Here is a 27,776-nt window from a genome sequence, read left to right as displayed (position 1 = left end):
AGTCTTTACTGAAACTTCTTGAGAAATCTTGAGCCAGTACCACATAGCTAAACTGCTGCCAGATTCTTGACTCACAAAAACTGCAACGTGGTAAGTTTTATTTTTTTTTTTTTATGGTGGGGCAGGGGGCTGTTAGTTTATAAGGTAACAATAGATAACTAATACAATAATATACCCTCATATAAAAAACAAACAAAATGTCCTGGGTTGTTGGCCTTGCCATGTTGTTTCTCCTCAGTTAGTTCTACCAAGGATCCATGCCACTTGGCTAGTTTAAGTTATAGTTTTGTTTGTTTGATGAATTTGAGCTCCTTATTTTTATTGAAAATATGGATATTCTATTTTTTAAACTGCTCTTGGTTCTGCTTTGATGGAAGATTTTGATTCCATTTGCTCATCTCCTTTCATTTTTTTCTAAATTCTTGCCATACTTTACAAATTTACTTTACTATCTGTGGCAGATTATAGATGGCCACAAATTCTTTGAAACTTTTCCCATCTAGACGTGATATCTATTCACCCTCGTCTTGAATCTGGGTCTGATTATGACTGCTTTGATCAACGGAATGTGGAACTGACACTATGCCAGTTCTGGGCAGGCCCACATATTCTCTTGAGCCCTAAGCAGTCACACAAGAGGTCCAATTACTCTTCCAGAGAGACTATATAGAGAGGCGTTGAAACTATATGGAAAAGGGGAGATCCAGTTGAACCCAGACTTCCAGTAATCCCCACCAAAATATTGGGTATCACTGAGTCTGACATTGACCTTCCTGACCAGCTTGGCCTTAGATGAATACCAAGTAACTCCTATTAATGCCATGTGGAACAAAGGAATTCCCAACTAAACACTTCCCAAATTCATAACCTAGAATTTGCGAGATGTAATGTATGGGTTTTGCTTAAGTCACCAGGTTTTATAGTATACAGATATATGTATTATTATTATGTATAATTATGTATTTCACAAAAATATATAATCAGAATATTATCTATCAATTTATATATCTTTTAGTGTATATTATTGCTTTTGTATAAATTCTAATGACTTCTAAGTTTTAGTATTTTCTTTTCTTTTCTTTTTTTTTTTTTTAGATGGATTCTGGCTCTGTTGCCCAGGATGGAGTGCAGTGGTGTGATTTCGGCTCACTGCAAGCTCCGCCTCCTGGGTTCACGCCATTCTCCTGCCTCAGCCTCCCTAGTAGCTGGGACTACAGGTGCCCACCATTAGTTACTTTTTAATGTTTATCCCTTATCTTCATGTTCTCAATATTTTTTTATTGATTTCAACATCATTTTTTATTTAAAATCACTTTTTTTCCTATTAGAAAATTTATTCTCCCCTTTACTCTAAGTATTATTTATTTTTAGCCTTTAAAAATGTTAATATCACCCACTGGTTAAAATTAGAGAGCTGAGTGATATTTGAAGGAAAAAGAAAATGTTGCTATTTTTATCTATATACTTTTATAAGGTTTAAATATTTACTATAGCAATGCATTTGTGAAGTGTTTTATACTTGAAAGGAAGAAAACAAAAGACCAAAAAATCTATTTTTTCTTAACTTTTTAATGTTTTAATTTCTAAATTTATATTTAGGTTTATTATCAAGTTGTGATTCTACCCTTTTTGGCAACTTATAACATTTAAATTCTGCTTTTTATCAGAATATATTTCAAACTCAATCCAATAAAAACCACAATTTTGTATATTCTCAATCAATAGGGGAGATTTTGTATTAAAAAGTTAAAATAAAAGTCAGTAGATAAGAAAAAATGTCAATAAAATATATCCAACATATATTTTATCACAATTAAAGTTGGGTCATCCAGAACATCTAAATGTTTTAATTTCTACAGCACTGAGCACTAGAGAGCCTAGACATTTTGACCCAAAATTTCTGCTGCTGGAAAAAAAAAAAAAAAGAAACTGAGACTTCCTGAAATTCTAGTACCTCAAACCAACTGGAAAAAAACTTGCCTAATCCAATCAAGCAAGTCCGCAGCGAGTAGCAACATAAACAAACACATAAATTTAAGTCAATATTTAAGTCAATATTTTTATTAAAATGCACACTGTTAAAGCCAAGATAAAAGATATTACAGGAAACATCTTTTTCCATAAAATCTGAGTTTTGGTATCTTTTTGGACTACTACTTGGAGGGCATATGAGAAAGATGCCAAGACTTTAGCTCAGAGCCTGGAGAGGACAAGAGAGGCAGGTGTGATTTTGTCCTTGAGAAAGGATTGGTTACGGCTGCAACCAAGGGTCATCCGGTATGCTGAGTTAAGGAAAAACAGTGAATTCAGTCTGGCTACTGGCTTAAAAACAGCAAAGTACAGCCCAACCTTCTCTAACCCTAGAGACAAGGATTAGGAATATTTACCTTAATGTATATCATACAGAGCTTCTTGAAATATGAATGCTTCCAGAGAAATGATCTTTATCATGTTTCTATGGAGAAAAAAGGTGGACAGAGTTTGAGTGGCTACTCTAAAGGAAGTGGAAATGAGTCAGCACCCCCGAGATGTTGAGACTAATTACTTTACCTGACTTTCTGCTGTAGGATGAAACCAACTAGACTAGTGTTTGACTACTGACCTCCTCTGAAGAACACATGTCGATTCCCTGGGGTCATTAGACTCTTTATTCCCCCAAAACTTTTTGGCTGAGGTAGAGACCCAGAAATGGTAAATGGCAGGTTTGAGGGGTTGCAATTAATTTTCTGCTTCTCTGTCCACCGCTTTCTGTTGACTCTACATAATACTACTTCCTTTTTGACTTCAATAACATCCACCAGCACAGTAGTCTGTGGTTAAGAGTGGACGAAATTTCCTTTAGCTGTCTGTCTCCTCATTTGGAGCAAACAGGAGAACATTATTATGGTCAAGATTAAATCACCCACATAGAAAAACCTCTATCCTGAAAATGGTAAAATGCCAGCACCAGTCTTAGCTTTCCCACTAGCCTGAGACAAGTTACTTGACTTCTGTGGACATCAACTTTCCATTGTCATTCTGAGGAGACTGAAGTAAATAAGAAGTTTTTAACAAAGACTTCGTGGACTTGGAGAGGTGGTGGTGATGGAGAAAAGAGGTTCAAATACTCAGAAATGTAGTACAACTTTTAAGTTGTACTACACTTTTTTTCTGAGAATAAGCTTTAGTCATTTTTAAAGAGGTTTGTGACCTAAAATTGTTGAGGACTAAATATTTTTATTCTGTAAACATATATTGAACAAGGCCTTGGGTTAGGCAAAGTGGGAAACACAAAATGAGTGAGACAAGTACCCAAATCATCAAAATCAGATGTACAATATGCTACCGCCACAGAGATGAAAAGACCATAGTATTTATAGAAGTGAGAGATTATAGCTGTCTAGAGGTAGAGAAGTGAGAATGGGGGAATTCTTCAAGGAAAATAGTTCAGGTCTGTGCATGTAAAGAGAGCAAAGTAGCTGATGTAAAAAGAATAATAGGAGCTAAGCATAAACGCGAAAAACCCTATGGGTGGTGGTTGCAGTGGCTCACGCCTGTAATCCCAGCAATTTGGGAGGCTGAGGTGGGAGGATCACTTGAGTTCAGGAGTTCGAGACCAGCCTGGCCAACATGGTGATACCTTGTATTTATTTAAAATGCAAAAATTAGCTGGGCACGGTGGCACAGCCTGTAATCCCAGCTACTTGGGAGGCTGAGGCACGAGTATCGCTTGAACTCAGGAGGCAGAGGTTGCAGTGAGCTGAGATCATGCCACTACACTCCAGCCTGGGTGACAGAGTGAGACTCTGTCTCAAAACAAAACAAAACAAAACAAAATACCCTATGGGTGTGAGGCAACGATATGCAGTCGGACACATTTGGCTAAGATACCAGAGATGGGGAGAAAAGAACGAGAGCAGTAAAGCATACAGCCAAGCAATGTATTTTAAAAATAAAAATAGCACACACATGGAAACACAAAACTGGCTAAGACTTATGCTAAGTCTATGCTAGTGCTTAGATCTCAGTGGTTTTTAATTTCATGGAAATATGTGCTTGGCTTCTATTAATACGAAATATCCCACACCTGATGTCAGATAGATGGATGAATAGATGGATGGATAGGTAGGTAGATAGATAGATAGATAGATAGATAGATAGATAGATAGATGATAGATAGAAACTTCCTTTCAACTTACAGAATTACTATACATCTATGGATGTAATATATGCTGTTAATTCTCAATATTCATGGAATTATGTTTACAAAAATGCTGTGAGCACTGAATTAGCAAATACTGAAACATTCTTCCTAGAGAAAAGACAGGAAGAGGTTCCTATAAGCCTCTGGTCACATTTTTATCAACAGATCAATATATAACTTTGTTTTATGAATGTTTCTGTTTAAAGACAACTTTTCTTAAAGGTTCACTCAAGAACTGCTGAGTAAATAAATGTTGGTTCATGAACATCAAACTTATGACCTACAGCACTATAGGCCATATGTGAGTTAAGCATATCAAGCACAGATATATTCTCCATGAGGTTCATCGCAGCCTTCCTGTGCTTAGGAACACTAGTCAGCACTTTGGACTACACTTGGGGGCCATTTTAAATGGTGAAATCACTAACAAGAAGCACACAAGAGTAAAAACCATGGCAATAAATAGACTATGGAAGGACCCTTATTTACGCTATTATACATGAAACAAAAAGGCAGAGTGCTGCCTTGTTTAACCTCAGCTGGGCATATGTGCATTGAACAAGTCAAATTTTTTTCACTCTGCTCATGTATGTGAATAACCTCAAAAGTGCCCCAAGCAGGCCGGGCGCGGTGGCTCATGCCTGTAATCCCAGCACTTTGGGAGGCCGAGGCGGGTGGATCACGAGGTCAGGAGATCGAGACCATCCTGGTTAACACGGTGAAACCCCGTCTCTACTAAAAATACAAAAAATTGGCCGGGCGCGGTGGCGGGCGCCTGTAGTCCCAGCTACTCCGGAGGCTGAGGCAGGAGAATGGGGTGAACCTGGGAGGCGGAGCTTGCAGTGAGCCGAGATCGCGCCACTGCACTCCAGCCTGGGCAAAAGAGCGAGACTCCGTCTCAAAAAAAAAAAAAAAAAAAAAAATGCCCCAAGCATTTATTTTGGGTTACAAATAAATAAATTTCAGCAAGTAGGTGAATTTGTAAATATAGAAACTGTGAATAATGAATTTTGACTATAAATGTACATCTATATGTATATATATATATGTGTGTGTGTGTGTCCCCAAAATTCTTATTTTAAAATTCTAACCTGTGACATGATGGTATTTAGAAGGAGGGCCTTTGGGAAGTAACTGGGTCATGACATTGGAGCATTTGTGAATGGGATTAGTACTCTTAAAAGAAGAGGCCAGGAGTGGAGCAAGATGGCAGAATAGGAGACTGCACTGATTGTCCCCACCATGCAGGAACACCAAATTTAACGATTATCTGCACAAGAAAAGCACCTTCATAAGAACCAAAAATCAGGTGAGCACTTACAGTACCTGGTTTTAACTTCATGTTACTGAAAGAGGCACTGAGAAGAGGAGAAAAAGCAGTCTTGATTTACTAAAGCCACCCCTCCCCCAACCCCTGTGGCTGTGTGATATGGAGAACCTGTGCACTTGTGGAAGAAGAACACAATGACTGTGAGACTTTGCATTGAACTTGGTTCTGCCATCACAGCAGAAAACAGAACTGAGCTGTAGTTAGCTGATGCCCATCCACGAAGGAGCATTTGGACTGGGCCTAGCCAGAAGGAAATTACCCATCCCAGTGGTTGAACTTTGAGCTCTGGCAAGCCATGCCACCACAGGCTAAAGTGCTATGGGGCTCTGAATACATTTGAAAGGCAGTCTAGGCCACAAGGACTGCAACTCCTAGGAGAATTCTATTGCTGAGCTAGACTCAAAGCCAGTGGACTGAGGGGGCACACAACCTACTGAGATACCAGAAAGGGTGGCTAAGGGAGTGCTTGTGCCTCCCCTGCCCTAATCCTAGTCTACATAGCTCATGGCTCCAAAAAAGACTCCTTCCTTCTGCTTGAGGAGAGGAGAAAGAGCAAAGAGACTTTCTCTTACATCTTGGATACCAGTTCAGCCAGAGTAGGATAGGGTACCAGGCAGAGTTTTGAGGCCCCCATTCCAGGCTCTAATTCCCAGACAACATATCTAGACACACCCTGGGCCAGAAGACAACTTGCTGCCTCACAGGCCAGGAGAGAGTAGCATAACATATTTAAAGTGCTGAAAAAACGTTTACCCTAGAATAGTATATCTGGTGAAAATATCCATCAAACATGAATGAGAAATAAAGACTTTCCAAGACAAATTAAAACTAAGAGATTTCATCCATTCCAGACCTTTCCTACAAGAAATGCTAAAAAGAGTACTTCAATCAGAAAGAAAGGACTTTAACAAGTAATAAGCAATCATGTGAAGGTAAAAAAAACTCACTGGTAATAGTAAGTACACAGAAAAAATACAGAATATTATAACACTGTAACTGTAGTGTATAAACTACTTTTATCTTAAGAAGAAAGGCTAAAAGATGAACCAATCAAAAATAATAACTACAACTTTTCAAGAAATAGTACAATAAAATATTGATAGAAACAACAAAAAGTTAAAAAGCAGGAAAATGAAGTTAAGGTGTAGAGTTTGTATTAGTTTTCTTTTTGCTTATTTGTTTTTTATGCAAAGACTGTTAAACTGTTATCAGCTTAAAATAATGGTTTATAAGATAGTATTTGAAAGCCTCATGGTAACCTGAAATAAAAAAAAAACAACAAATACACCAAAAATAAAAATCAAGAAATTAAATCATACCCCCAGAGAAAATTATCTCCACTAAAAGGAATACAGGAAGGAAGGAAGAGAAGACCACAACAAACCAGAAAACAAATAGCAAAATGCCAGGAGTAAGTCCTTACTTGTCAGTTATAACATTGAATGTAAATGGACTAAACTCTCCTATCAAGAGACATAGAATGGCTGAATGGAAGAAAAACAAGACACAATGATCTGTTGCTACAAGAAACACACTTCATCTGTAAAGACACACATACACTAAAAATAAAGTGATGAAAAAAGATATTCCATGCCAATGGAAACAAACAAATCAAAAAAAAAAATAAAGCAGGAGTAGCTATACTTATATCAGACAAAACAGATTCCAGGACAAAAACTATCAGAAGAGACAAAGAAAGTCACTGTATAATAATCAAGCAGTCAATTCAGCAAGAGGACATAACAATTATAAATGTATGTACACACAACACTGGAGCAACCAGTTACAAAAAGCAAATATTGTTAGAGTGAAAGAGTGAGATAGATCTCAATACAATAATAGCTGCACACTTCAACAACCCACTTTCATCACTGGACAGATTTTCCAGACAGAAAATCAACAAGGAAACATCAGACTTAGTCTGCACTATAGATTACATGAACCTAATAGATATTTACCTAATATTTAATCCAATGGCTGAAGAATCCATGTTCTTTTTCTCAGTACATGGATCATTCTCAAGGATAGACCATAGGTTAGGTCACAAAACAAGCCTGAAAACATTCAAAAATTTAAAATAATGTGAAGTGTCTTCTCTGACCACAATAGAATAAAAAAACAAAAATGACAAGAGGATTTTTGCAAACTACACAAATAGATGAAAATTAAACAATGTGCTCCGGAATAACCAGTGGGTCAATGAAGAAATTTAGAAAAAAATCAAAAAAAATTATTGAAACAAATGATAATGGAAACACAACATACCAAAACCTGTGGGATACAGCAAAAGCAGTACAAAGAGGAATGTTTATAGCTATAAATACCTACATCAAAACAGAAGAAAAGCTTCAAATAAACAACCTAGCAATGCATCTTTAAAAACTAGGAAAGCAAGACCAAACCTAACCCAAAATTAGTAGAAGAAAAAATAATAAAGATCAGAGCAGAAATAAATGAATTTGAACTGAAGAAAACAATACAAAAGAATTAATGAAACAAAAAGTTGGTTGCTTGAAAAGTTTAACAAAATTGTCAAACCTTTAGCCAGACTAAGAAAAAAAAAAAGAGAAGACTCAAATAAATAAAATCAGAGATGAAAAAGGAGATATTACAACTGATACTACAGAAATTTAAAGGATCATTAGTGGCTACTATGAGCAACTATATGCCAATAAATTGGAAAATTTAGAAGATATGGATAAATTTCTAGACACTTGCAATTTACTGAGATTGAACCATGAAGAAATTCAAAACCTGAACGGACCAATAACAAACAATGCGATTCAAGTTGTAATAAAAAGTATTCCAGCAAATAGAAGCCTGGGACCCAGTCTTCACTGACAAATTCTACCTATCAAACATTTAAAGAAGAACTAATAACAATCGTACCCAAACTACTCTAAAAATAGATGAGAAGGGAATACTTCCAAACTCATTCTGTGAGGCCAGTATTACCCTGATAACAAAACCAGACAAAGACACATTAAAGAAGAAAACTATAGGCCAATATCTCTGATGAATATTGATGCAAAAATACTGAACAAGATACCAGCAAAATGAATTCAACAATACGTTAGAAAGATCATCCTTCATGACCAGGTGGGATTTATTCCTGGGATGCAAGAATGATTCAACACGCATAAATCAATCAATGTAATACATCACATCAATAGAATAAAGGACAAAAACCATATGACCATTTTCACTGATGTTGAAAAAGCATTTGATAAAATTCAACATCCTTTCATAATAAAACCCCTCAAAAACCTGGGTATAGAAGGAACATACCTCAACACAATACAAGCCATGTACAAGAGATCCACAGCTGGTATCATACTGAATGGGGAAAAACTGAAAGTCTTTCCTCTAAGATCTGGAATAAGACAAGGATGCCTACTTTCACCACTGTTATTCAACAAAGTACTAGAAGTCATAGCTAGAGCAATCAGACAAGACAAAGAAAAAAGGAAGAAGTCAAATTATCCTTGTCTGCAGATTATATAATCTTATGTTTGGCAAAACCTAAAGACTCCACCAAAAAAAACTATTAGAACTGATAAACAAATTCAGTAAAGTCACAAGATACAAAATCAACATACAAAAATCAGTTGCATTTTTATATGTCAACAGCAAACAATCTGAAAAAGAAATCAAGAAAGTAATCCCATTTACAGTAGCTACAAATAAAATTAAATACTTAGGAACTAAATTAAAGAAGTAAAAGATTTTTACAATTAAAACTATAAAACACTGATGAAAGAAATGGAAGTGGATTCAAAACAAAAGGAAAAAATATTCCATGTTCCTGGATTGGCAGAAAAAATGCTGTTAAAACGTTCCTTCTAGCCAAAACAATACACAGATTCAATGCAATTCCTATCAAAATGACAATGACATTCTTCACAGAAATAGAAAAAAAAAATTCTAAAAATTCTATGGAACCATAACAGACCCAGAATAGCCAAAGGTATCCTAAGCAAAAAGAACAAAACTGAAGGACTCACATTATCTGACTTCAAATTATACTAAAAAGCTATAGTAACCAAAACAGCATGGTTCTGGCATAAAAACAGACACATAGACCAATAGAACAGAATAGAGGACCCAGAGTTATATTCATACATCCACAGTGAACTCATTTTTGACAAAGGTTCCAAGAACATACATTGGAGAAAGGAGAGTCTCTTTGATAAATGGTGCTGGGAAAACTGGATATCCATTATGCAGAAGAATGAAACTAGCCCCCTATCTCTCATCATATACAAAATCAAATAAAAAATAGATTAAAGACTTAAATCTAAGACCTAAAACAATGAAGCTACTAAAAGAAAACTTCAGGAAAGCTCTTCAAGACATTGGAGTGGGCAAAGACTTCTTGAGTAACACCCCACAGGCACAGGCAACCAAAGCAAAAATGGACAAATGGGATTACATCAAGTTAAAAATCTTCTGCACAGCAAAAGAAACAATCAACAAAGTGAAGAGACAACCCACAGAATGGGGTAAAATATTTTCAAATGATCCATCTGACAAGGTATTAATAACCAGAATATATAGGGAGCTCAAACAACTCTATAGAAAAAAATACAGTAATCCAATTCAAAAATGGACAAAATATTTGAATAGAAATTTATCAAAAGAAGACATAAAAATGGCAAACAGGTACATGAAAAGGTGCTCAACATTATTGCTCATCAGAGAAATGCAAATCAAAACTACCAGAGATCATTTCACCCCAGTTAAAATGGCTTTTATCAAAAAGACAGGCAATAACAAATGTTGGGCCGGGCGCGGTGGCTCACGCTTGTAATCCCAGCACTTTGGGAGGCCGAGGCGGGCGGATCACGAGGTCAGGAGATCGAGACCACGGTGAAACCCCGTCTCTACTAAAAAATACAAAAAATTAGCCGGGCGCGGTGGCGGGCGCCTGTAGTCCCAGCTACTCGGAGGCTGAGGCAGGAGAATGGCATGAACCCGGGAGGCGGAGCTTGCAGTGAGCCGAGATTGCGCCACTGCACTCCAACCCGGGCGACAGAGCGAGACTCTGTCTCAAAACAAAAAAAAAAAAAAAAAAAAAAAAAAAAAAAACAAAAAACAAATGTTGGTTAGACTGTGGAGAAAAGGGAAACCTCATACACTGTTGGTGAGAATGTAAATCATTACCACCACTATGGAGAAAAATTTAGAGATTTCTCAAAAAACTAAAAATAGAGCTATGATATGATCCAGCAATCCCATTTCTCGATATATACTCAAAAGAAAGAAAATCAGTATATCAGAGAGATAGCTGCACTCCCATATTTTTAGCAACACTATTCTCAATAGCCCAGATTTGGAAGCTACATAGAGGCCTATAAACACATGAATGGATAAAGAAGATGTAGTACATATACAGGATGGAGTACTATTCAGCCATAAAAAAGAATGAGATCCTGTAATTTGCAACACCCTGGATGGAACTGCAGGTCATTATGTTAAGTGAAATAAGCCAGGCAGAAAGACAAACATTGCATGTTCTCACTTATCTGTAGGAGCTAAAAATTAGAACAACTGGACTCATGGAGGTAGAGAGTAGAAGGATGGTTCCCAGAGGCTGGGAAGAGTGGTGGGGGGTGGGGGCAGGGAGGAAGTGGGGATGTGGAATGGACACAAAAACACAGAAATAATGAATAAGATCTAGTATGTGCTAGCACAACAGGGTGACTGTAGTATGAAATAATTTAACTGTATATTTTAAAATAACTAAAAGTATAATTGGATTGTTTGAAACACAAAGGATAAATGCTTAAGTTGATGGATACCCCATTCACCGTGGTGTGATTACCACACATTTCATGCCTGTACCAAACTATCTCATGTAACTCGTGAGACAGTCCACTCTCCATTTCCATCCAGGGTATTGCAAATGATGGGATCTAAATATGTACACTTACTATGTACCCACAAAAATTAAAATAAATTAAAAACAGAAAAAGCCAAATAGCTAACATTCTCTTTCTACAAGTGAGGATACAAAGAAAGAGAAGTCACAGCCTGCAACCTGTAAGAGAATGCTCACAAGACCCAGACCACACTGGGACCCTAATCTCAGACTCCAGCCTCCAGAACTGTAAGAAATAAATTTCTATTGTTTATAAGCTGCCCAGTCTAAGACTGTCATAGCAGCCAGAACTAAAACATGTATATATACCTATACATCCTCCATGCAAATTACAGAATTACTAAGTAGGAAAATTCACACATAGTAAATGATCCTGTTAAGGGTTATTTGGTTGTCTTCTAAATACTCAGTATTCATTCTAAATGGGAAACCAAATAATACTCTGAAAGTGGCTTGGTCAAGATGAAACTGGAAAACATTACTTACATTATTTGACGGTTTAATAGTATTACGCCAAAGGAGGCAAGTCCTTAGTGCAATGGAATATTAAGTAATGCGTAAATTAATATAAATTAAGATGCTTTGGGAAAGTTAGCCAAGTACCCCTTTGGCTATGACAGCCTGGATTTTCAACTGGTACAGGGAGGACAAGTATTTTTGTGGCAACTTCTCAGAGAAAGTAGGCTTGTTTCCAAATGGCACCCACATATATAGTTTTAAAAGACAAATTGTTTCTTTGGATTCCTCTTTCCAACTTTTATTTTTGATTCGGGGGTACATGTGCAGGTTTGTTGCATGGGTAAATTGTGTGTCATGGGGCTTTGGTGTACAGATGATTTCATCACCCAGGTAATGAGCATAAATGCCATAGGTAGTTTTTCAATCCCCATCCTCCTCCCACCCTCCACCCTCAAGTAAGCTCCAGTGTCTACTGTTCCCTTCTTTGTTCCCATGTGTACTTAGTATTTAGCTCCCATTTATAAGTGAGAATATATGGTATTTGGTTTTTTGGTCCTGCATTAATATGATAATGGCCCCCAGTTCCATCCACATTACTACAAAGGACATGATTTCATTTTTTTGTTGGCTGCATAGTATTCCATGGTACATATGTACCACATTTTCACATCCAGTACACCACTGGTGATCATTTAGGTAGATTCCATGTCTTAGCTACTGTGAATAGTGCTGCGATGAACATATGCACGCATGTGTCTTTATGGTAGAACGATTTATATTCCTTTGGGTACATACCAATTAATGGGATTGCTGGGTCAAATGGCAGTTCTGAGTTTTTTTGAGAAATCTTCAATCTGCTTTCCACAATGGCTGAACTAATTTACATTTCCACCAACAGTGTGTAAGTATTCCCCCTTCTCTGCAAACTCACCAGTATCTGTTATGTTTTGACTTTTTAATAATATTCATTCTGACTGGCATGAGATAGCATCTTATCATAATTTTGATTTACATTTCTCTAATGATTAGTGATGTTGACCATTTTTTCATATGCTTGTTGGTCTCACGTGTATGTCTTCTTTTGTGAGGTGTCTGTTCATGTCCTTTGCTCATTTATTTAATAGATTTCATGTGCGTCTGTGTGAAGAGCCCACCAAACAGGCTTTGTGTGAGCAACAAGGCTGTTTATTTCACCTGGGTGCAGGTGGGCTGAGTCCGAAAAGAGAGTCAGCGAAGGGAGATAGGGGTGGGACCATTTCACAGGATTTGGGTAGGTAAAGGAAAAAGGGGGGTTGTTCTCTGGCAGACAGGAGTGGGGGTCACAAGGTGCTCAGTAGGGGAGCTTTTGAGCCAGAATGAGCCAGGAGAAGGAATTTCACAAGATAATGTCATCAGTTAAGGCAGGAACAGGCCATTTTCATTTCTTTTGTGGTGGAATGTCATCAGTTGAGGCAGGAACCGGCCATCTGGATGTGTATGTGCAGGTCACAGGGGATATGATGGCTTAGCTTGAGCTCAGAGGCCTGACAATAGAGTTGTTTATTTTTTGCTTGTTGATTTAAGTTTCTTATAGATTCTGGATATTAGACCTTTGTTAGATGCATAGTTTGCAAATATTTTCTCCTATTCTGTAGATTGTCTGTTGACTCTGCTGATAGTTTCTTTTGCTATGCAGAAGCTCTTTAGTTTCATTAGGTACCACTTGTCAATTTTTGTTTTTGTTGCAATTACTTTTGGTGTCTTCATCATGAAATCTTTGCCAGGACCTGTGTCAAGAATGGCATTTCCTATGTTTCCTTCTAGGGGTTTTAGAGTTTTAGGTTTTACATTTAAGTCTTTGGTTCATCTTGAGTTGATTTTTGCATATGGTGAAAGGAAGGGGTTCAGTTTTCATCTTTTGTGTATGGCTAGCTAGTAATCCCAGCACCACTTATTGAATAGGAAATCCTTTCCCCCATTGCTTGTTTTTGTCGAGCTTGTCGAAGATCAGATGGTTGTGGGTGTGTGGCTTTATTTCTGGGTTCTTTAACCTGTTTCATTGGTCTATGTGTCTGCTTTTGTACCAGTAACATGCTTTTTTGTTTACTGTTGCCTTGTAGTACAGTTTGAAGTTGGGTGCTGTGATGCCTCTGGCTTTGTACTTTTTGCTAGCTAAATTACTTCTTAATGAAGGCCCATAAATAAAAATAAAATAACTCCTATCTTACCTGACCCAAGGCAGAAAATATTGCAACTAACCTGGAGGAAGTGAGGCTGAGTTTGAGTATGAATGAGCAGAGAATCAGGTGGAAAGGTGCCGGATTCAGGTAATGATGAGTTCCCATTTCCTCCAGAGTTCTACTTGGTGACAGGCAGGGACCATCAGGAGTGAATCACAATTACTTCGTCATTCTTCTCACCTAACCCTACTAGTGTTGACTTGAAAATATATCTCAATAAATGCACATCTTTCTCTACTCCTTTCTCTTGGCACTTCAACCAAGAGACCATTCTTTATTCTTGAATAATCTAAGCCCCCTTTTTCCCATTATGCTCCCTACTTGAAAAGATTTTCCTCTAGCCCTTCAATGGATGGCTGATCTCCCTCCCTCAGACCTCAGCTTAAATGTCTCCTACTCAACAAAGTCTTTCTTGTTCAGTCTGTCTGATCCTAGGTGTCCTTGCTAGGTCCTCAACTGTTTATTTCCTTCCTATAGTAGTACAGCGTGTAGTGATCTTGCTTATTCACTTGTTCACATGATCATTATCTATCTCCTTCCCCCAAACACCATGAACACTAAGAACATACCACTTTGTTTACCACTAAATCCCCAAAGCCTGGAAAAATGCTTGCCTCAAATTAGTTACACACTATATGTTTAATGAATAAACATAAAGTCTACCTAAGTTCTTAAGTAGACTTCCTTAATAATCCTACAAAATAAAGGCAAATTAGTGAAATTATAACTTATAATTGCATTGCAAGATTACAATCCTCTGGTTGAATTTTATGGCTTTTCACATTGAGGCCAGGAATGTTCAGCATGTAATCCTAACCATGCTGGTGAATTTGTAAAGTAGGCTGTTGAGTGCCAGCTTTCAAATATCACTAACACCACCTGTTAAGACATTTAGTTTATTGCTTAATATAATATATAACACCATCTATCTCCACAAAGTTTCAGCAGTGTCATGAAGGGAATAGGGCAAGAACAGAATTTATTAAGAATTGGAAATTTTGTGTAAGATGGAGGAAAAGTGAAAGGGAGGACTTGATTAGGATTGCATAAGAATTAACCAACTTTTCTGGCCTGCTGGAAATAGCAAGGTAAAGATGTTGGCACAAAAGATTCAAAGATCTTCCAGTAATATAGACAGTAAGGTTTAGTTGTTTTGCTTTATTTTGTTTTGTTTTGTTTCAGAGGGGGATGAGGACTTAGGTAGTTTTGGTTCTCAGTGTCCAAGCAATGTAGGGCAGATGATTTTGGTTTCAGGGTGAAGGCTGGATCACAGTAACACCTTCCCAATTCCATGCTCTCGCAACTAAACCAAACCAAGAGTTTAGAACTGAGTGGATTATCTTCCCCACTCCTTCAAAATGTACATTTTAAAAACAAGTTTCTAGGAAAAAAGCTACATATTTAATCTGATGAAGTAGGACAATTTTAAATGGGAAAAAATATGAACTCCATTCAAATCACATTGCTGCTCATGAGGCACCTCTGAGCATAGCTATACTTACAAGAGATTGATAAGAATTCCATTAATACACATTAATATTTCAGTCTATTTAGAAAAAATACATATTCACTTAAAAATGGTTCTTTGCTTTTGTTAGGTATAGCAGTAAAACACAAAACTCCCAGTGAGATTTAATATGTGGATAAATAATCTATTTCATATGATATGTGTATTTTAGCACCTAATGAGGGAGGGACCACATAGTTTGAATTGCATAATCTATGCAGTAGAGAGTGGCTTTTTTTTTTTTTTGAGACGGAGTCTCGCTCTGTCCCCCAGGCTGGAGTGCAGTGGCGCAATCTCGGCTCACTGCAAGCTCCGCCTCCCGAGTTCACGCCATTATCCTGCCTCAGGCTCTCCAAGAAGCTGGGACTACAGGCGCCCGCCACCACGCCCGGCTAATTTTCTGTATTTTTAGTAGAGACAGGGTTTCACCGTGGTCTCGATCTCCTGACCTCGTGATCCGCCCGCCTCCGCCTCCCAAAGTGCTGGGATTGCAAGCGTGAGCCACGTTCAATTGCTCAATTGAATCAATTAAATAATATGCTTAATTGATTGCTTTTCTCTCCAATAAAAATAACCTTATTGGACTGAATATGCCAAAATTCCAATCAGATATTTTGAAGTTACTTGTAGTCAGAAATCAGAATATTCAATATTCTTTGTCAAAAAAATCTCATAGGTTTTTGTAAGCATCCGTAAAGTCTCTCGGATTAGAATTTTTTAGGTTTAACCACAGACCTAACCATTTCTGAAGACAAAATTGATCAAATATTGCAAATTTATATGGTACACCTTAATAGAATTTGAGAGCTTGATGAGGTCTTCAAAGACATATGGTGCAATCAAACTCCTATTGGAAGCTGGAGCTTATTAGAGATAAACAGGTTGCAAGAGTCAGTCAGCTTGTGGTCAGACTTAGGACTGAGAATCCAACCTTCTGACGTTTGCCCACTGCCTTCTGCTCGGAGTTCATGCCTTGACTTCCTGACAAGTTTTAAAAGTAACATCTTTTAAAAATAATTGTTGCATTTTGGATAATCTAGGCTACTGATTCATTCAATATGTTTAGCTTGGAAATGGTTGGATTTTTGCTTCAGTCCTTAGTTAATGGAATATTATTTCACAATAAAGTGAGATTGTCCTGTCTTTCTAGTTTGGCTCAAAAGCCTCTTGAAAAACTTATTTTGGAACAGCTAATCTTTTTAGTAGACTCGTTTTCCTTTAACTATGATCCAGTAAGCTTAGGCACATACGAAGGAGTTTCTGTTAATTGGCTAATGACAGACACACAAGACTCGAAACTCATTCACAACTCTAATTTCAGCATCAATGTCTGTAGAGCATTCAGTTCCTTAAAGCATTAAAACAATCGCAGATCAAACTATAACAACTTGATACTTTCATAATAATTTATTTTATAAAGCTTTTTCTGCAGGTTGGAAATCATTGCATAATTCACTATAGAGCCCCTTTTATGAGAGTCAACGGGAGTGTAGTTGTGCCTGTTTAAATTTATACTAGGCTCTGGGATTGAGTCATAGGATAAAGCATCAGATGCCCACAGAAGCATTCTCCACACTATCCCTGTGTCCCTGTGGCTTCACAAGAGGTGGAAGATTGCAATTCCTTCAAAAGGGAAGGAAGAAACTTAGTAGCCTTGCATGCAATTTGACTGCATGTTTATAATGATGCCTTAGGAGGAAAACATTTTTGCCAATAGAAAAAAATAGATTTAGAAAAACATTCTAAATAATAAAATAATAAATAATAAAACAGATTTTTTCTATTGGCAAAAATTTTAAACACTTGTTGTGCAAAATGTGAGAAAATGGAGACCTCAGGGTAAGAATGTAATCTGGAACAACAACTTTAGAAAACAATATAAGAAGGTCTTGAAAGTTACACAAGTCCATTCCATATGGCCCAGTAATTTCATTTCTAGATGTACACTGTAGAAACATTTTACATCTCTGCAGGAGGATAGTGTTGTATAAATTATTGGTGTTGTATAAATTTATATTTTATTGGTGTTGTATAAATTTATCTTGGTGTTACATAAATTTATAGTTTACTAAATTTTCCAGAGTTTGAGAACCTTCTTATTTCTGGTGGGCGAGGAAGGGTCACAAAAGTTATTTCTTCTGTAAATTGCCTTTAAATTTTCTTTGCCTATTTTTATTTGGGCTGTTTATCTTTTGTCTTATGATTCAGGAAGCATTTGTTTCTTAAGTCTAACTTATTGAGTTATGTTTATATACACGAAAATATATCTGTTTTAAGTGTAGAGTTGAATTAGTTTGAATATACACCTGTTTAACTAATACCACATCCAGATAAGAAATATTTTCCTTATGGCAAAAGTTCGTTATGTCTATTGGTAACCAATCATACCTCTCCCCTCCTACCCTCGAGTCCCTGGAAACCACTGATCATTTTATTTCTCTGGAAATGTTTATTATTTTTCCCTGGGCCCTGACAATCTTCCAGTAGAAGTTTTGTCACTATTTTCTCTTGATAGACAACTACTCTCAAGGCAAGAGCTAGACCTACCTCTCTGGGTTCTCTTTTCTTAGATTTTGCATCAATCCTAGGTCCCCTTACCAGCTGGCTTCCTGCTAGGTTTGGCTAAAGGGAGGTTAAAGCTCTCCTCAGGTGGCACCTTCTTTATGGCTCTAATTCTCACTAGGCTCCCATAAAATTTTTCAATACTTAGTCAGATAGTTGATCACTCCTTCTTAGTCTTCATTTTCTGTTTGCACAGAGTCACAAAATCAATGAGAAGTAAGAGCTTAAGGACTTTTCACTTTTTTTCTGAGTATGCTTACAGTCACATGCATGCCTATAGTGTTTTAGAATCCCAGAAATATCTTAGGGCTTTCCCAAAACTCCTACTGAATTTTTGTTTACCTGATTTTTCCTTTTAGCTTCATGGTTTGTCTACTGTTTGCCTCAACAGTCATTCATGGCATGAAGTTAAGCAATTGCCTGTAATTGTTTTTGACAAACACCCTCAGAGAAGAGGCTTTTTGCACTGGTAGCTCTGACTGAGGTCAAATAAAGACAGCCTTGCAAGTGAGGTCTTAAGTAAACCATCAACAGGACAAGTAATGGCAATGCTCTGGCAAGGGTCTTTGAAGAAGCTCCAAACCCTTTCTACTTCCAGTTGCAGCCAGGCTGCCAGTTTTCACTCTGATGCAGACTGTCAGTTTTCAAGGCTACCACAGAGCTGGATGCTAGAAAGTGGAACTATGATAAATGAAAACATCGCAAAGCTTTCTGTTCTTACTGAGATTCTGCCACTTTTCCTGGGGTGGGGCGGGGGGGGCGGGGAATGCACTTCATGTTGCTGCAAGCCTTTTGTTAGTTTTTAGAGTTCTGGAAGTTTTGATTTTAACAAGTTTTTGCCAATTTTCTCATTGCTTTTCTGGAAGAGAGAATTTTCAAAAATCTTTAAAAAAATCTTTATTTTCACTAAAGTCCTACAATCAGTTTTAAATTCCCCAACTGTCTTGATTCAGGTTAAAAAAATATTTAAATTTCCATCATGATTGATAAGAAGAGTGTTTTTCCCTCCCCTTCTAGATACAAATTATTATTCTAATTATGCTGCTTAAAATCTCTAGTTAATAGCTTACTGTGCACCTAGCATGACCTAAAGACTTAATAGAGATTGAGTATGAAGTATGATTCCTTTGCAGTTACAAAAATAAGAATATAAAGGCTATTTTAAAATATTAATAGAAATCATTTACATAGTTATTTCTTCATTAGAAGCAAAACCTAGCTGACAAAATTATGTCTTTTTCCCCAAAAAAATCCAGTATTCTAATTTCAATTGGCACTATTTTAATTAATGAAAGACTTCATAATAAATCATTTGTCAAAATTATAAATATACTAAATTTCACACTGAAGTATCTCTGAATTGCTTTAAATTAGATAATTTGTAATGTGATTCATCTTCTTCAGGCAACACCTCCTGTGGCAGTGAAATGGATCCTTTTGTTTGCCTTTTTGCTCTGTTCTGACACATCACATGAGTTTCTTGGAGAACAAAAATAATTTCTTAAGAGTTTTTGGTTTTGTATGCTTTCAACAATACCTTTGAGTAGCCAAAATAACACTTGAAATGCATTCTCCATTGTCTCTCCCAAAGTACTTGACATGGTCTAGTTTATAAAACAGACCCTTACAAGCCGGGTGCGGTGGCTCATGCCTGTAATCCCAGCACTTTGGGAGGCCAAGTCGGGTGGATCACGAGGTCAGGAGATCAAGACCATCCTGGCTAACACAGTGAAACCCCATCTCTACTAAAAATACAAAAAAAATTAATCGGGTGTGGTGGCAGGCGCCTGTAGTCCCAGCTACTTGGGAGGCTGTGGCAGGAGAATGACGTGAACCCAGGAGGCGGAGCTTGCAGTGAGCAGAGATCGCGCCATTGCACTCCAGCCTGGGCTACACAGCAAGACTCTGTCTCAAAAAAAAAAAATAATAAACAAATAAATATAAAACAGACCCTTATAAAAGTGACATATTTCAGCAAAATACACTCCATGAGGTATTTTATTACAATTTATGAACAATTCTACAGATGGAAGAAGTTACACATACAATCATGTTACAGCCTCCCACATCTGTAGATGTCTTTGATACTAGCGCTTTCTGAAAAATTCTGACACGAAATATCACTTGGCTTAGTAGAGATGATAAAAAAGAACAGGCTATCTGAAAGAATCAGCATTAATTTTCTATCTTTTTGTTCTTGCTTGGTGTATCTCATTTTACCGTTTTTATCTGGGATTAAGAATCTAGCTTCACATTGGAGGCCCTGCTGGAAATATGGATGACAGAAAAATTTGCTAATATTGTCAAACGATCAGTAACCACAACAAGAATGCAATTAGGTACAGAAGAGATGTATTTCCATCTGACTTTTAAACCATGAAACTGTGTGATAATTCTGCAGAGTTATATTTTGTCAGCAAACAAGCTGCGTTGGCAGTTCCCATACGTAAGGTGCCAGACAGCTCATGTACAAGGGAATTGAAACATTGAAAGGGATTTCTTCCCTTAGTTCCTTTCATAACCGTACATACCTGTTATAGTTAGAGGGAGAATACTTGAAATTATTTTTGGAAGATATAGGAACTTTTGGGTGAAAAAGGGCTACAGAATTTTGCCTGTAAAGTCATGCTAATCTCTCTACAGAAATGTCTCACAATTCAGAAGCTGAAACGCAGCAAAATCTCTACTTTAAGTGTCAGATAAAGCTTAACATCAAAGGAAAGGGCAAGAGTCTCAGGAGAGAGGTAAGCAAACAAAACTAGCTCTACAATAACCACAATGTCATTTAAAAATCTGCAGTATCCCTGCCAGATTAAATGTACTGAGAATTTATTAACCCTAAAAACTATAGGAAATGTCCTCTTATTGAAGTTACCAGGGCCCTGGAAACATTCTCTTCTTCTCTAAATTTTCTCAGTAAACTCTAGAATTCTCTTATATAAGCCATATGGAATCATAAATTTGTTTATCTAATAAATTACAAAGATGACTAGCAGTACATCAGAATTAAGGGGTATCTTTTACCTATTGTTCTCAGCTTTGGAGCTGTGGCAAAAACTCTGAAACAATTAAAAGTCTCAATGTACATACTGTTAAACATATAGCTGATAACAGTCAGGGAATAATTATGGTGGTCTAGACAAGGAAAAATGGCAACTTGAACTAAGCTTCTGTTGATATAAATAGACTTGGACAGAAAGATATTACAGATTGAATATCTATTTTAAAGTTAACTAGGTAATAAATTTGATTTATGTTGGAGAGTAGGGGGAAGATAAAAGTAGACCCCTAGATTTTGGACATGACAAAATGGATGAATAATGGTCCTATTCATCATATAAAAAAATAATTGAAAAGGATTATATTTGATGTAACAAAATCATGAGAATGATATTGTACCTTTGAAATTTGAGAATTTTTTCAGATATCTGAGGGACAATATTGAGTGTATAGTCCAATATGTGTCTGGAGTTCAGAAAAGAATTCTGGACTAGAGAAAAAATATCCAAGAGCTATAAAAAAATAGGTACATGGTAATTGAAGCCATGGTTAAAGATAAAATTTCCCAGCTGGGTGCAGTGGCTCAGGCCTGTAATCCCACCACATTGGGAGGCTGAGGCAAGCGAATCACTTGAGGTCAGAAGTTCAAGACAAGCCAAGCCAACATGGTTGTAAAATACAAAAATTAGCCGAGTGTGGTGGTGCCTGCCTTTAATCCCAGGTACTCCAGTGGCAGAGGCAAAAGAATCGCTTGAACCCAGGAGGCAGATGTTGCAGTGAGCCAAGATGGCACCACTGCACTCCAGCCTGGGCAACAAAGTGAGACTCCTCTCAAAAAACAAACAAACAAAAGATGAGATTTTCTAATATAAAAGTAAAGAGTATGAAAAGAAAAAAGATCTACAAATGAAATTCAAATAATCCCAGTAATTGATGGCCAATATGAAGAGAATGTGCACCCAGTGAAGACAAGAGATTAAATGCCAAAGAGGTAGGAAAGGAAACCAGAAAGATATACTATTTCAGTAACCAATAAAGAGATCATTTAAATAAATGAGGCATATTCAATGAAGTCATATTGTGCTGAGACACTTATAAATAATTTTAAATCTCCATTGCATTTGGTAGCATGGAGGTGGTTGGTGACTTTAGCCAGTCAGGTTGGAACAGGTTAAGGGGTGAGTGGAGGGTTGAGGAAATAGCAACTGCAAGTAGATACAACTCTCTTGAAAGATATGCTAGGAAATGAGAGAAAACTAAGATAACAGAGCTAAGAGGTGGTGGGGTAAAATGTGTTTTTTAAAGAGTTGAATGGATCTGAGGATAGTTAATTGCTGCCAGTAAGAATATCATTAAGAAATACAACAGGGTTACTATAACAATGCAGTGCATATTTCATATAGCTAGAAGAGATTTTGAATATTGTCACAAAAAATAAATAATAAATGTTGAAAGTGATGGATGTGGAAATTACCCCAATTTGGTCATAATACTATGTGTATTTGCATTGAAACATCACATTGTATCCAATAAATATATATAATTATTATGTGCTAATTAATTATAAATAAAATAAATAAAGTGTTAATTCTCAAAGAAAAGCAATATAACCAACAGGGTAAATTCCTTTGAAAGACAGAAGATGAAAAAAGAAAGAAAGAGAGAAAGAAAGAGAGAGAGAGGGAGGGAGGGATGGAGGGAGGGAAAGAAGAGGAAGGAAGGAAAAAGAAAGAAAGAGAAAGAGAGAGAGAGAGAAAGAAGGAGGGAAGAAGGAAGGAAGGAAGCAAGGAAGGAAGAAGGAAAGAAGGAAGGAAGGAAGGAAGGAAGGAAGGAAGGAAGGAAGGAAGGAAGGAAGGAAGGAAAAGAAAAAGAAAGAAAGAAAAGAAAGAAAAAGAAAGAAAGAAGGAAGGAAGGAAAGAAAAAAGAAGGGAAGAAAGGAAGAAAGAAAGAAAGAAAGAAAAGAAAAGAAAAGAAAAGAAAAGAAAAGAAAAGAAAAGAAAAGAAAAGAAAAAGAGAGAGAAAGAAGGAGGGAAGGAAGGAAGGAATTTAGATAGGATATGAGAAAGAGGAAACCCTCAAATATAACCAAAGAGAAGAAAAAGAGAATGGGTATGTGTTATGGCTTTCATGTGTCAACTTCACTGGATCACAAGATGCCCAGATATTTGGTTAAATAGTATTTCAGGTGTGTCTGTGAGAGTATTTCTAGACGAGATTCATGTTTGAATCAGTATGCTGAGTAAAGCAGATATCCCTCTCCAGGTGGATAGGCATCATCCAATCCACTGAGGGCCTGGATAGGACACAAAGGTAGAGGAAGAGAGAATTTTCTTTCTACACCTGACTGAACTACTACATCAGTCTTCTCCTGCCCTTAGACTGGGACTTACACCATCAGCACTACCAATTGTCAAATGTTCGGACTCATACCAGAGCAACACCATTGGCTTTTCCGTGTGTGTGTGTGTGTGTGTGTGTGTGTGTGTGTAACATATATATGGAGAGAGAGAGAGAGAAAGGGAGAGAATGCACCAAAGGGGAAAAATACAAACAAGAATGAATGCTGACTTCATATGAGAAATAATGCATCCCACAAGACAATGAAACAGTATTTTTAAAGAGCTAAAAAAAATTTTTTTTAGTCACTGCTAACCTAAAAGTCTATATTCAGTAGAATAGCCTTCAAATATGAAGGTGAAGCAAAAACATTTTCAGACTAACAAAGCTGATAGACTTCATTGCCAGCAGATTGGAACTATAAAAATTGGTGAAGGGAGTACTTCAGCTTTAAGTTATGATACCAGATAGAAACACAGGTCTACAGAAAGAACTGAAGAGCATTAGAAATGGCCAGTATGAAAGACTTCAGTAATAATTTCTTTAAAAAATAATTACCCACTTAAAGCAAAAATAATAATAATCCATTATGTAGTTTGTAATATGCGTAGAAGTAAAACATATGAAAAAAGTAGCATAAAAACCAAACATTAAATATATTACAGATGAGTTATTAACAAATATTTAAACTAAAATTCTAAAGATTTCAGAAGCATATATAGGAGAACATAATTTATGAATTGGAGTAGTAACATATTTTTTGGATGAGAAAAAAGAACAAAACAAAGGAGAATGATTGATAAGTTCAAATATACTGAATTGAGTAGGATAGGGAACTATAAACAAAAATAAAAGACAAATGATAAACCAGGAAAAGATATTTATCCACAAATTGCAAACAATTAATACTTAGATTACTATATAAAGAATAAGGATCAAGTCAATAAGTAATAAAAGAGTGATCTAAAGCAAATAAAATGACCAAAAGGTCAGTATTATTCATGGGGAGGAAACTAAAAGTATTAATAAATATGTTAAACACAACTCAAACTTAAAGAATTCAGGACAATTACCACTAAAACAATCATATGACACTAGTTGATGTTCATTCAACTGACAAAAAGTTTAGAAGTCTGGCAATAAGAGGCTGTTTTACTTCTCTTATGCTACTGATGAGTGTGAATTGGTACATGCTCTTTGGTAAACGATTTGGATTTGGCCTTAGCTGATAAAGTTGAAAATGCATTTTTCCTATGACCACGTAAGTTTCTTCCTGGAAACTTTAACACACATAGGCGTAAGGGACATGGACAAGCATATTCACGACATCTTTTTTGATAACAGCAAAAACCGGAACAATCAAAATTCTGACTAATCAAAAAAGAAATAAATATATTTTATATATTTTTATAAGGGGATAATTCACAATAATTAAACAATAAACAATAACAGCAATTTAAAATAAGTACAAAAACAAAATTTCAAAACGATAAGTTCAGAATACTATTTATATAAGCTTAAAACAAAACAAAACTGCGTTTATGAACCCATACCTATGCATATTTATTCATTGTATGAGGTGGGCAGATGTCTCACAATGATAGATAATTATAATCCACAAGGTTTTACTACTTTTGATGACAGAAACCAGTCTAATCCATCCTTGTTTCTCAATACAGAATATGTAATAGGGGCTTAATAAATAATTGATAAATAAATTAACGATAAAATTCAGGTTTCATGACTCTCAACTCCAGTTCTCATCATATTTAGGCAATACTAGGTAAGGCCTTTGTAAACATGCAATATATGTTGAAAGAGAAAAATTAGCTGGTCTTCAGAGTAGCTGAAAACAAAAACCAAAAAACTGCTAATTTTAGTTTTAAAAAATCTCGAAAATTATGGGTAACACAGTAGCATTCCTACTCAAAGGACCATATATTTGAAATATTGTTCTTCAAATAACTATGCTCCCATGTACTAACAGGAAAAAGAATGTCAAACTCTCAGGCTACTTTTATGTATAATTCCAACATCTTTTCTTTTCTCATGAATGTCTGAAATTACATTGTTCTCCAGATGCCAGTCACAAGACCAAGTCTGACCCATTAATAGTTTACTAAAGACAAGCCCAAATTGTCACAAATCCAGAAAGACAAAACTGTACCACTACATTCTTAATTGAGATTATGATCATTGTAAAGCAAATCCATTTAATAGTAATTTTCCACCTTTTTTATTCTGCTACACCTCATATGTAAATATGTACAATAACAATTCCATGGGTTCACCTAGCAAGAGGCATCATTCAATATACCCTCCAACTCACATTTTAGTTTCTCAAAAACTTTTATCCCAAGCAGAAAACACATACCGACTAGTGTGTCCTCCCCACACTCTCTCCTCCACTTACGTCACTGGACGTCTGTCCTTGATCTTTTAATTTGTGTCAGTCTAGGCCAGAAACACTATGTGGGCAAAGAAAAAGACCATTACTGTTTTACATTTATCTCTCCTCATCTGGGAAGTTGAGATACACAGGTGTGTGACAAAGGAATTTTGGAAAAAAAAAATTAGAAACTAGGGGATGTCATTTATGCATTATCCAAAATCTATTTTATTCCAACAGTAATTTAACTGTCTAAATCCACATTCACCTATGAAATGGTTTCATATGTGAGCATATGTATTACACTAGAAAAAAGGCAAAGAACCACAGTTTTTAGGTAAATCTCAACTGCTTTCAGATCTCTTAGCGTAGTCCTGCCAGGAAAAGCAAGCCCAACTGGAAAATGTTTTCCCTCCATCACAAAGTCAAATTGTAAGCTTATTACATAGGTTACCAATAAGTGCCTGCTGTCCCCCTAAATTATACAATTACCCTTTTAATTCTTACAAAATAAAGTTCATATACCTAATAGGATAACAGTGATCTTTCTCTCAAACCATAATCCAGAACTTAGTGTGCCCTTCTAATCTACAAGATGAGTGTGATGGTTAATATTGAGTGTCAACTTGATTGAATAGAAGGATGCAAAGTATTGATCCTGGGTGTGTCTGTGAGGGTGTTGCCAAAGGAGATTAACATTTGAGTCACTGGGCTCGGAGAGGCAGACCCACCCTCAATCTGGGTGGGCACCATCTAATCAGCTGCCACCTCAGCTTGAATAAAAGCAGAAGAATGTAGAAGGACTAGACTGGCTAAGACTTCTGGCCTCCATCTTTCTCCCATGCTGGATGCTTCCTGCCATTGAACATTGGACTCAAAGTCCTTCAGCTTTTGGACTCTTGGACCTATGCTAATGGTTTGCCAGGGGCTCTCAGGCCTTTGGCCACAGACTGAAGGCTGCACTGTCGATTTCCCTACTTTTGAGGTTTTGAGACTCGGACTGGTTTCCTTGCTCCTCAGCTTGCAGATGGCCTATTGTGGAACTTCACCTTGTGATTGCGTGAGTCAATACACCTTAATAAACTCCCTTTCATATATACATCTATACTGTTAGCCCTGTCCCTCTAGAGCACCCTGACTAATACAATGAGTATGGATGTGCCCACAAGGTCTCCCTTGCCAGTAGCGGTGGGGTAGAAGTATGCAGTCATCATTAGGCTCTGAGGCTTAACCAAGCTAAACATGATAATCTAGTACCCACAGTCTAGCTTCTTTGCTATGGTGGGCTTATTAGGGATAAGAAGCGACTTGAGGAACGGAAAGAGAGCTAAGTTGTTGTCAGTAGATTTAACAATATCATTCTCACTTGCAGTATGCTGACTTCCAGGGCCAGTTCTTCAGAATCTGCTTTTTCTCCTGAAATCAGGCCATGCGAAAAGACAATGTTGCCTCCTGGCACAGATCATTCATCCTGCCTGGTCCTCAGTCAAGTCTCCAGAAGTTTGGGATGTCTGAAGAATGACAAGCCTAAGAGTCAAGGCCCGGGGATGCCCAACGTACATTCTACAGTAATAAGTGGGGAAAGTGGATAAAATGTTTTCTGTGTGGAAAGGACAAATAACAGTTAATTTCTACTGGAAAAGTAAACAAAAACCATAATTAAAAATGCTCAAAAGTAAATTCTGATGCATGGCTTTGCTCTCCTGATGCGTGTTGCAAAGCCTTCAAACCCAGAGCACATAGCACCTTTTCTGTAATCCTTTACCCAGTACCTATCAGGGGACACAGTTACCCGCTGCTCTTGACCAAATCATCACCCATCTTTCTAATACTATGATGCACTTGTGTGAAAGTCAGCTTACCAATGTGTTTGAGTATGCAGTGGGATTGCGAACTGATCAAAGATTTT

The 27,776-nt window shown here is 36.8% G+C and overlaps 1 long non-coding RNA gene across 1 annotated transcript; it reads left to right on the top strand.

Annotated features, from left to right (window-relative positions):
- LOC129465000 (uncharacterized) lies at window positions 1-27,547 on the top strand. Its single transcript, XR_008651821.1, has 4 exons — window positions 1-90; window positions 1,096-1,217; window positions 26,853-26,927; window positions 27,255-27,547. It is a non-coding gene; the product is annotated as an uncharacterized lncRNA (long non-coding RNA).
- The last annotated feature ends 229 nt before the right edge of the window (window positions 27,548-27,776 follow it).

Source organism: Symphalangus syndactylus, chromosome 16 (assembly GCF_028878055.3).
Source record: "Symphalangus syndactylus isolate Jambi chromosome 16, NHGRI_mSymSyn1-v2.1_pri, whole genome shotgun sequence".
NCBI classification, from domain to species: domain Eukaryota; kingdom Metazoa; phylum Chordata; class Mammalia; order Primates; family Hylobatidae; genus Symphalangus; species Symphalangus syndactylus.
The sequence above is the reverse complement of the archived record's forward strand: the minus strand, read 5'-3'. Positions and strand labels throughout refer to the sequence as shown.